This window comes from Callithrix jacchus, chromosome 18, assembly GCF_049354715.1.
Source record: "Callithrix jacchus isolate 240 chromosome 18, calJac240_pri, whole genome shotgun sequence".
Taxonomy (NCBI): domain Eukaryota; kingdom Metazoa; phylum Chordata; class Mammalia; order Primates; family Cebidae; genus Callithrix; species Callithrix jacchus.
The window spans coordinates 22307173-22318210 of NC_133519.1; the positions used below are offsets into that span (position 1 = coordinate 22307173).

Below are 11038 nucleotides of genomic sequence, written 5' to 3' on the forward strand. Positions count from 1 at the left end.
GAGCTGCAAAGTGAGCTCCTTATGGGAATCCAATGCCTGTTGATCTGTCACTGTCTCCCGTCACCCCCAGAAAAGACCATCTAGTTTTACGAAAACAAGCTCAGGGCTCCCACTGATTCTAGGTTACGGTGAGTTGTGTAAGTATTTCATTATATATTACAATGTAATAATAGAAGTAGGCTGGGCACAGTGGCTCATGCCTGTTATCCTAGCACTTTGGGAGTCTGAGGCAGGTGGATCACCTGAGGTCGGGAGTTCAAGACCAGCCTGGCCAACATGGTGAAACACCATCTCTGCTAAAGGTACACAAACTGGCATGGTGGCAGAGACCTGTAATTCCAGCTACTTGGGAGGCTGAGGCAGGAGAACTGTGTGAACCCCGAAGCAGAGGTTGCGGTGAGCCACAATCGTAGCATTTTTGGAGGCTGAAGTGGGTGGATCACCTGAAATCAGCAGTTCGGGGACCAGCCTGGCCCACTGGTGAAACCCCGCATGTAATAAAAAAACAAAAATTAGCTGGGTGTGGTGGTAGGAGCCTATAAGTTGAGTTACTCGGGAGGCTGAGGCAAAAGAATTGCTTGAACCCAGGAGGTGGAGGTTGCAGTGAGCTGAGATCATGTCCCTGCACTCCAGCCTCAGCAATAGAGCAAGATTCTGGCTTAAAAAAAAAAAAAAAAAAAAAAAAAAAAAGCAATCCAGTTACCATGGCTTATACCTATAATCCAGAACTTTGGGAGGCCAAGGTGGGAAGATCACTTGAGGCTAGGAGTCCCAGGTAAACTGGGCAACATAGCAGGACCCCATCTCTAGAAAACATTTTTTAAAAATTAGGCACAGCGCCATGTACCTGCAGTCTCAGCTACTCAGGAGGCTGAGGTAAAGGGATTGCTGGATCCCAGGAGGTGGAGGCTGCAGTGAGCCATGCTTGTGCCACTGCACTCCATCCTGGGTGACAGAGTGACACCCTGTCTCTCAAAAAAGAATTCATAGTAGAGAAAGGTATGAATTGTAACTTCAAGTGTGCCACGTCCCAAATTTCCTTTAGAAGTGTTGATGCACGCCCCAAGAACTCTGCATTCATTTCCCAGCGCTGCCTTAATGAAGTACCCTAAATTGTGTAGCTTCAACCACAGAGATTTATTCTCACAGTTCTGGAGGCCAGGAGTCTGAAATCAAGGGATTTTTGATTGTTTTTCCTGTGAAGGCTGTGAGGGAGGGTCCGTCCCAGGTCTCGCTCATGGATTCTCAGTGCCTCCAGAGTTCCTTGGCTTGTAGGTGGTCTTCTGTCTCTGTCTTGACATTGTCTTCTCTTTGTAGTTGTCTTTGTCCACACATCCCCTTTTTATAAGGACTCCAGGCACACTGGATTAGGATTCACCCTCATGACCTCAGCTTAGCTTGATCACATGTGAAGAGACTATTTCCAAATAAGGTCACATCCACAGACCCTGCGGCACAGGGCTTCAGCGTCTTTCGGGGAGACACAGGACAACGCATAATGCTATAGATTTTTAGTTTGAGTTTCTGGGTTTTATTTTTTCTTTTTCACATCAGATGGGTGATGTGATGATACTGTAACAAGTTTTGAGGAAGGCACATATCATAAAACAGACTGAAAACCCAATCGTCATGCTTAGGTTTTGGTTTTTTAATTTTAATTTTAGTTTTCCTTGAGGCAGGGTCTTGCCGCATTACTCAGGCTGGAGGGCAGTGGTGCAATCATGGCTCACTGCAGCCTTGACCTCCTGAGCTCCAGCGTTCTTCCCACCTCAGCCTCCCAAAGTGCTAGAATTATAGGAATGAGCCACCACCCCCAGGTGTTCCCTATTTTTTGTTTCTACGTTGTTCATTTTACTCAAAAACACACCTTTGCAGCTGGGCATGCTGGCTCATGTCTGTAATCCTCAGCACTTTGGGAGGCCGAGGCAGGTGGGTCACTTGAGGTCAGGAGCTCAAGACCAGCCTGGCCAACATGGTGTAACGCCTTCTCTACTAAAAATACAAAACTGAGCTGGATGTGGTGGTGTGTACCTGTAATCCCATTGACTCGGGAAGCTTAGGCAGGAGAACTACTTGAACCCTGGAGGCAGAGGTTGCAGTGAGCCAAGTTCATACTACTGCACTCCAGACTGGGTGGCAGCACGAGACTCTGACTCAAAAAAACAAAAACAAAATATGAAATATACATACATACACACACACATGCATGCACACACACCTTGGCAATCTTTATATATATCAGCATTCGCTGGTACAATTTAAACTCTATGGTAGATTTCATTTAGATTAATACAATCTAAATACTATTCTGTTACGTTCTACGATGAAAAATAATAGGCCATGCATTTAAATGATTCAAAGTTCAAAAACTATGAAAGAGTATGGAACTGAGTCTCCCATATGGCAGCCAGTAGCATATGTGTTTATTGACAGCTAAGCGAGGCCGGATATGATGGCTCATGCCTGTAATCCCAGCACTTTAGGAGGCTGAGTCGGGTGGCTCACCTGAGGTCAGGAGTTTGAGACCAGCCTGATCAACATGGTGAAACCCATCTCCAGTTAACACAAAAAGTAACCGGATGTGGTGGTCAGCCCCTATAATTCCATCTACTTGAGAAGCTGAGGCAGGAGAACTGCTTGAACCTGGGGGACAGAGGTTGCAGTTAGCCAAGATCACACAAATTCACTGCAGCCTGGGCAATGGAGCGAGACTCCATCTGAAAAGTGAAAAAAATATCTAAATGAATTAACATTAAAGAAAATGAAAAATTTTGTTTTTTGCCTGCATGGGCCACATTTCAGGTGCTCCACAGCAGCAGATGGCCTGGAAACATGGTCTTTTTTGCAAAAAGTTATATTGATTGGTGTTGGTGCAGCCTTAAAGCCACTCTCTCACCCCTCCTCAAAGCCAACCGCTTTAGGGTTTTCTTGGTGGTTCATTTCCGAGATGATCTATGCACACAATCAGCACGTGGAGTTAATATGTCCACCTAAAAAAATCAGTGTCTCCCGTGTAGTGCGAATGACCATGTAACAGTTCATGGAATGGAATGTATTCAGCTAGTTTCATAATGAAGTGCTCTTGAGTTTTTCCCAGGTTTCCTGTTCCAATTATTCTGTGGTGAACACCATTCTCTCTGCAGAGTAAATTCTTAACAGTGGAATTCCCTGGCCACAGGGGTTATATGTTTTTCTCATTTCTTTTCTCCTTTCTTTTTTTTTTCTTTTCTTTCCTTTCCCTCCCTCCCTCTATTCCCATTCTTTTCCTCTTCCTACCTCTTTCCCTCCCTTTCTTTCATGTCTTTTCCCCTCTCTTCCCCTTCCCTCTTTTCTCTCTCCCCCACGTTTCTCTTTCTTTTACAAGGTCTTCTATTTAGTGGCATCATCCTAAATCACTGCAGCCTTGAACCCCTGGGCCCAAGCGATCCTCTTGCCTCAGCCTCCCAAGTAGCAGGGACTAAGACCTGTGCCCCCGTGCCTTTCTATTTGTTTATTTTCCTTTTTGTGGTGATGGGTCTTACTATGTTGTCCAGGCTCATTTCCATCTTAGTAGGTGCTTTTCAAGGGTTCTTACCCAAAGGTACCTGGATAGAACTTAGTCACTTGGAGCCCTTGTCATTGTTTTGAAATTTTGTGTCTGTCTCCTCTATGCTGGGGAGATTTAAAATTTCTAGCCCCTTTTTCAAACAGATCAGTGACTTCAAAAAGTGTACGAATGTTGTGAGGCAAGGTGGAAGGATCACATGAAGTCAGGAATTTGGGACCAGTCTGGCCGGGAAGGGGAAACCCTGTCTCTACCAAAAATATAAAACTTACCTGAGCGTGGTGGTGCACGCCTGTAGGCCCAGCTTCTCAGGAGGCTGAGGTAGGTGAATTGCTTGAATCTGGAAAGTGGAGGTTGCAGTGACTTGAGATCGTGCCACTGCACTCCAGCCAGGTACAAATAGCAGCTTTAGACTTGATCCCGCCAGGCATGACCACTGGGCAAGTTCAGCAGTGGATCACCCTATTCTGCCTCAATTTCCAGTGTCTTTCTAGACACCTGGAATGGAGCGTCTGAAGCCAGGCTGGATGTCTTCATCCATAAATACTCTCTCCACTTCCACCTGTGCCATCAGCCTGGGTGAAGACTCCGGGCAGAGGAGAGCCATCTTCCTCTTAGAGCCCCACCTCTCTGATGGCTGAGACTTCTGCCTCATTTCCAGAACTCCCAGGGGCCCTTGAACATCTTGTTATTTGCTAAATTTGCAAGCACAGACTCCGTGTACCTCCCCGCGGACCTTCCTGCCACTCCCTATAGAGCTGTCTGAAGCCTGGAAATGTTTATTTGCCTTTGGAGAAATTCTACTTCCATCTGCCCCAGACTCATCAAAATTACAGTAACAGCTGGCACTCTAACTTTCTGGAGCCTGTTCCAGCAGACAGGTGGTCTCTTCTTCAAGTCCTCTTTGTAACCCCATATAAGATGAGGAAACTGAGGCAGATGAGCTCATGAATACAAGGTGCCAGAGTTTGGGTTCAACCTTAGTTTGTGGGATTTAAGGTTGGTCTGGGAAGTGTTCTGTTTGGCATCCCCTCCCCTTGTGGGTCGAGGTTGGGTCCTGGTTTGCCTGCAGAGCCCCAGTTTACACCTGCTGACCTGACGCATTTGTGACTAGTGTTGTCTTTATCTGCAAAGTGTTGTGGTTTGGGAGAGAAATTCTGTGCTCACCCTGTTCACGTGCATCCTGAGGAAGCTCTGACAGCACCGCACAGCCTCTGATACACACTGGAGAAAGCTGGTGCTAGGATGTGCCTGTCAGCAGGAAGAGCTGCGAGCATCTACATCCACATGTAGACATATTTGTACCCATGCATTCATATACACACATCCATATATATACACGTCTTTACACACATCTGCACACATATGTCCATATACCCACACGTTCATACACATCTATAGACACATCCATGTACACATCACTGTACACACACATTCATACCCACACATTCATACACACATATCTGTGTATGTTGGTATATCTGTATACATACACATCTACACACATCCATGTACAGATACATCTGTACACAGATGCACATACATTCATACACACACATCTGCACACACATCGGTGGGGATCAGGGAAATACAGCATTAAGTAGTGACTGTCTGATAATAGCTAGTATTGTTTTGACATTTTTTGAGTGAACTGACTAGCTAGTGGCTATCAGAGGGGTGCGTGGGGTGTGTCTGCAGGTTGGCAGGGCCATCAAACATGATATTTGTAGTTGCTTGTGGCTTTTCTAGAGGATCTCCCATGTGGAGCCTTGGAGTGTAGTGAGCTGTCCCTGTGGCCCGCCTGTCAGTGTCTGCACCAGTGACCAACAAAGTTCTGGCTTCATGGGCCTCAAGGACTTAGGATTGTACTGTAAGAAATGCTAGTATGCCATCACTGGATGTGTCTGGTCACCACGTGGAGATCAGTTGCCAGCGGCAGATGGGAGCGGGGAGAGCCAGAAGGATGTTGCAGTCAGACAGGCTCGATAACCAGGGCTGGAGCTGGTGTGCAGCAGAGGTGGCAGATGGGGTTGACTCTAGTCACATTCCATAGCGTTGGTCAACTGAGTTCCTGATGGATCCAACGAGGGGGTTGTCAAGGAGAGAAGAGGAGTCCTCTGTGTTTATGTCTGAGTTTATAACACAGGTTTCTAATTTTGAGAAATCCGGAGTTTAAAAAATTGGGGAAGGCCTGGGCATAGTGGTTCAGACCTGTAGTAATCTCAGCACTTTGGGTGGCCAAGGTGGGCGGATCACTTGGGCTCAGAAGTTTGAGACCAGCCTCGCCAACATGGTGAAACCCTGTCTCTACGAAAACTACAAAAATTAGCAGGGCATGTGGTGTGCATCTGTCATCCCAGCTACTTGCGAGGCTGCGGCAGGAGAATCATTTGAACCCGGGAGGCGAAGGTTGCAGCGGACCTGGATCCTACCACTGCACTCCAGCCTGGGTGACAGCATGAGGCTCCATCTCAAGAAAAATTGAAAATTGGGGAATAATTGGCATAGAAAGCCATTAGCTGGGCTGTCTCCTTCCCTCTCTCTGGTCCCAGCTTGTATGATCATGGCTGGGCTTGCTGGCCAAGCCTGTCATTTCAGGTGACACCAAGGCCTTTTCAGGGCTAGAGTGACCTGCAGCCACCCATGGTCAGCAAGGCCAAGCAGTTCCAGGTGCAGCTGGAGAAGAAACTGGTGATGGGGGCAGCCCTGTCATCTTTACAGGGAACCTCACGCAGCAGGTGGGCAGCAAGCTGGCCTCTCTGCATCGCTGAGCCATCTGCTGAGTGACCAAGCCCACCTGACAGGTAGGTGATGAGACCCCTTGTGCTCTGTCTCCTCCGTGGCCAGGCTAGGGTGTGGGCCAAATGCCTCCTAATGGTCCTCATCACCCCACCTCTTAATATCAACATCCCATCTAAGGACAGATGCAGGCTCAGTGTGAGCCCCCAGAACCTTCCACAACCTCCAGCCTCCCCAACAAACCTTAACATAACAGCTTTAGGGTTGTTTTTATTCTCACCCACGATAAGAATATTGACCTAAAATACACAGGGCATTTAAAACATACACACAGGTTGAGCAGATGCTGGCACTGTGCCAGAGCCAGGGTGCTGGCACCTGGGTGTGCCACTTCTGTGTTCTGAAAGATTCCAAGGTAAGGACAGGGGCTGGGGCTGGGGGAACTTGGAGCGGTGGCTGTGGACCACCTCATGTGGGTGTTTGGGAGTCATAACAGCTGGCCCATTTCCACCTGTGTGTTCTGGATGACCTTCAGTGTTGCAGAAGCAGAAGCTTCAGAAGGTGAAATTTACCCAACGACCCATGATGTCTGGTTAATTCTTTTGTCATCTGTCCTGTTAGATTTTGTTTCATTCTGTTTTTTTTTTTTTTTTTTTGAGACAGAGTTTCACAGTGTTGTTGGGACTGAATGCAGTGGTGCAATCATGGCTCACTGCAGTCTCTGCCTTCTGGGTTCAAGTGATACCCCTGCCTCAGCCTCCCGAGTAACTGGGATTACAGGTGCCTGACACCATACTTGGTGTTTTTTTGTTTTTTGTTTTTTATTTCTAGTAGAGACGCTGTTTCACTATGTTGGCCAGGCTGGTGTAGAACTCCTGACCTCAGGAAATCTGTCTGCCTTGGCCTGCCAAAGTGCTGGGATTACAGACATAAGTCACTGTGCCTGGCCTCATTCTACTTTATCCTTGGACCAAGCATGGTGTCCCATGCCTATAATCTCAGAACTTTGGGAAGCCAAGGCAGGAGGATTGCTTGAGCCCAGGAGTTCAAGACCAGCCTGGGAAATATAGTGAGACCCTTGTTTCTATAAAAAATATGTGTATATGTATGTGTGTGTGTGTGTGTATATTTATATATATATGTGTGTGTATATATATGTGTGTGTGTATATACACACACACACACACACACACACACACACACACACAAAAATTAGCCAATGTGGTGGCACATGACTGTAGTTCCAGCTACTTGGAAGGCTGAGGTGGGAGGATCAATTGAGCCTGGGAGGTCAAGGCTGCAGTGAGCCGTGATCAGGCCTCTCTGTGGGCTGTTGTGCAGGGCACAGGTGTTGACTCTTCAGGAAGCCCCCAACCCCAAGGCCCCTGAGCTATACCTGAGTCTCCTCTTTGCCTGGGGCTGGGGATTTTGGTCCCTGGGGGCCAACGCTTTCACCTGCCTGATCTCTGTCCCTGCAGCACTGCTGGAAAGGAAGGAGGAGGATGGACACTGGGTAGCTGTGCTGGGTGCCAAACTCTTCATGCCAGGGCTGGTGGGGCTGTGTGCCCTTGGCCTGCTTCTGCACTGGGGCTAGCTGTGGACCAACTCCCTGAGGATCCAGTACAGCCTTCTGGGTAAGGCGCTGCATGCCTGGCTGCAGGGCAGGTGGAGGTGGCAGGGCCTGTTCTGTTTCCTGTGGCTGTGGCTCTGCGAGCTAAGATATGCTGTCACCACAGGATTTTTCCATTAGTCATTCTGTGGGCTCTGAGTAGGACTTAGTACCTGCTCATTAAAAAAAAAAAGGTGTGTCTGTTGAGGGGAATTTATCCATCTCTTAAGACCTCCCGATGAACAGATTCTAATGGAGTGATAGGTGAAGCAGACCACAGGGTTAGGGGAACACGGCTGAGGCCAGGCTGGGCTGGGCCCTCCTCCTCTTGGAGCCATGGTAGAGGGATGCCTGGCAGAGGAGGGCAGGGGTCTCTGATCTCACAGCTCAGGCAAAGCAGCCAGCGCACCAGTGCAGCACTGGCCGGAGGCTGCAGACAGAGCAGCTCAGATGGTGCCTAAAGGCTGGAGCTGGGCCACAAGCTCCACTGCACACAGATCCTGGCCTTCAGCCACAAGGTGGGTGCCCAGGCCAGGTAGAATGTCCAGAGAGAGCGCCAGAATCTGGCAAGTGGTGATCTGAATACCCTGAGATCATCCCCAAAGAGATGAACTTGCTCCCAATAGCATAGCCATATAGGAATGGATCCAGGGCTGCCACTTAAGCCTCTGTCTTATGTCTATTCATCCAGGATTGTTTTAGCCCAGGAGGCAGAGGTTGCAATGAGCCAAGAATGTGCCACTGTACTCCAGCCTGGGCAACAGAGTGAGATCTTCTCTCTATAATAGACAAATAATAAGTTTAAAAAGCCAGTCGCAGTGGCTCACGCTTGTAATTCCAGCACTTTGAAAGGCTGAGGCAGGCGGATCATGAGGCCAGGAGTTCAAGACCAGCCTGGCCAACATGGTGAAACCCTATCTCTATTAAAATACAAAAATTACCCAGGCGTAGTGGTGGCTGCCTGTAATCCCAGCTTTTCTGGAGGCTGAGGCAGGAGAATGGCTTGAACTGGAGGTGAGCTATGGGAAGCACTGGGACAAGAGCAGCAACAAGAGGCATCTCCGTGTCAGCCAGACCTTCAAGAATGACTCAGGGCCGACCCCGAGCAATCACTTCATGGAGGTAAGCTTGGCCACTTCAGCAGAGCCGTGCCCTTCGTGGACAGCGGGAGCTAGGGAACCCTCATGGCCTTCTGGCCCTGGCTGCAAGGATGCAGGCAGCTGAAATTTGGCCTTAGTGACTTTCACTTTTGCATCTCCAGCTCCACGTCCCCAGGGGTGAGAAAGCCTTGTCACAGTGCCAAGATCTGGAAGGAGGGCTTGGGAAACACAGAATTCCAACCGTAAAATTGCATTTTGGAAACAGCAGTTCTCTTTTAGTTTTTCCCAGAGCGGGAGTTCTTTTGCTGAGTTAGGAATCGTGGTGTGTTCAGCAGATGAACAGGTGGTGGTTCTTCCACAGCATGCATTTAATCTTGTACTTTTTTTTCCTTTTCACATCCAGTCCTGCAAATGGTAGTTTTTTGTTTTTTGTTTTTTTGAGATGGAGCCTCGCTGTGTCACCAGGCTGGAGCGCAGTGGCACAATCTCGGCTCACTGCAACCTCTGCTTCCCGTATTCGAGCAATTCTCCTACCTTAGCCTCCCAAGTAGCTGAAATTACAAGCATGCACCACAATGTCTGACTCATTTTTGTATTTTCAGTAGAGACTTTCATCATTTTGGCAAGGATGGTCTTGATCTCTTGACCTCGTGATCCACTGGGCTCAGCCTCCCAAAATGCTTGGATTATAAGTGTGAGCCACCATGCCTGGCCTAACCCTCCTTTTATTTATTTATTTATTCATTTTAATTTTAATTTTTTTATTGCATTTTAGGTTTGGGGGTACATGTGGAGGGCATGCAAGATTGTTGCATAGGTACACATATGGTAGTGTGATGTGCTGCCTTCCTCCCCATCAGCTATATCTGGCATTTCTCCCCATGCTATCTCTTCCCAACTCCCCACCCCCCCACTGTTCCTCCCCTATTTTCCCCCTACAGACTTCAGAGTGTGATGCTCCCCTCTCTGTGTTCATGTATTCTCATTGTTCAACACCCACCTATGAGTGAGAAAATGTGGTGTTTGATTTTCTGTTCTTGTGTCAGTTTGCTGAGAATGATGGTTTCCAGGTTCATCCATGTCCCTACAAAGGACAGGAACTCATTGTTTCTTATGGCTGCATAGTATTCCATGGTGTATATGTGCCACATTTTCCCTGTCCAGTCTATCATCGATGGGCATTTGGGTTGGCTCCAGTTCTTTGCTATTGTAAACAGTGCTGCAATGAACATTTGTGTGCGTGTGTCCTTATAGTAAAACAATTTATAATCCTTTGAATATATACCCAGTAATGGGATTGCTGGGTCAAATGGAATTTCTATTTCTGGGTCCTTGAGGAATCACCACATTGTCTTCCACAATGGTTGAGCAAATTGTCACTCCCACCAACAGTCTAAAAGTGTTCCTGTTTCTCCACATCCCCTCCAGGATCTGTTGTCTCCAGGTTTTGTAATGATCACCATTCTAACTGGCATGAGTTGGTATCTCAATGTAGTTTCAATTTGCATTTCTCTAATGACCAGAGATGATGAGAATTTTTTTATATGTTTGTTGGCCTCATGTATGTCTTCTTTTGTAAAGTGTCTGTTCATATCCTTTGCCCACTTTTGAATGGGCTTGTTCGTATTTTTCTTGTAAATCTGTTTTTGTTCTTTGTGGTTTCTGGATATCAGCCCTCTGTCAGATGTGTAGATTGCAAATTTTTTTCCATTCTGTTGGTTGTCGATTCATTCTAATGACTTTCTTTTGCTGTGCAGAAGCTGTGGAGTTTGATTAGGCCCCATTTGTCTATTTTGGCTTTTGTTGCCAATGCTTTTGGTGTTTTGGTCATGAAGTCCTTGTTTTTTTTTTTTTGCTTAGAATTGACTTGGCTAAGCGAGCTCTATTTTCATTCCATAGGCAGTTTAAGGTGATTTTTTCCAGTTCTATGAAGAAGGTCATTGATAGCTTGATGGGGATAGCATTGAATCTCTAAATTACTTTGGGCAGTCTGGCCATTTTCATGATATTGATTCTTCCTCACCATGAACGTGGAATGTTTCTCCA

At 47.2% G+C, this 11038-nt stretch overlaps 1 pseudogene; it reads right to left on the bottom strand.

The window, feature by feature from the left end:
* Positions 1-1548: 1548 nt before the first annotated feature.
* LOC118149369 (small nucleolar RNA U13) lies at positions 1549-1646 on the bottom strand (annotated as a pseudogene).
* Between the last annotated feature and the right edge of the window lie 9392 nt (positions 1647-11038).